The sequence below is a fragment of the Kogia breviceps genome, chromosome 16, assembly GCF_026419965.1.
Source record: "Kogia breviceps isolate mKogBre1 chromosome 16, mKogBre1 haplotype 1, whole genome shotgun sequence".
In the NCBI taxonomy this organism is placed as follows: domain Eukaryota; kingdom Metazoa; phylum Chordata; class Mammalia; order Artiodactyla; family Physeteridae; genus Kogia; species Kogia breviceps.
The window spans coordinates 17,653,925-17,654,246 of record NC_081325.1 but is presented as its reverse complement, the minus strand read 5'-3'; positions in this window follow the sequence as shown (position 1 = coordinate 17,654,246).

The window sequence follows — 322 nt, the reverse complement described above, 5'->3', positions numbered from 1 at the left end:
AAAAACACAGGTATCAACAGAGTTCGTTTTATGTAATTGGCCAGAACACTATCATATGGCCATCCTTAGTTGAAAAGAAAAATATTTGGTTTTTGTAACATCAAGAGAAGAGTCAAATAAAAGAGAGGTTGTATGTGGAGAGTGGGACAGCCAACCTACGGTGTCTGCTACACACAGTGAAGGTATACATACTAATAGGCAAGTATTATCCTAACACCAAAACCTGGAAAAGACAATACAAGAAAACTACAGACCCAGGTCCTTCAGAAACAAGCCCCAAATATGCTAATAAAATTTTAGCATATTGAATCCAACAATATAT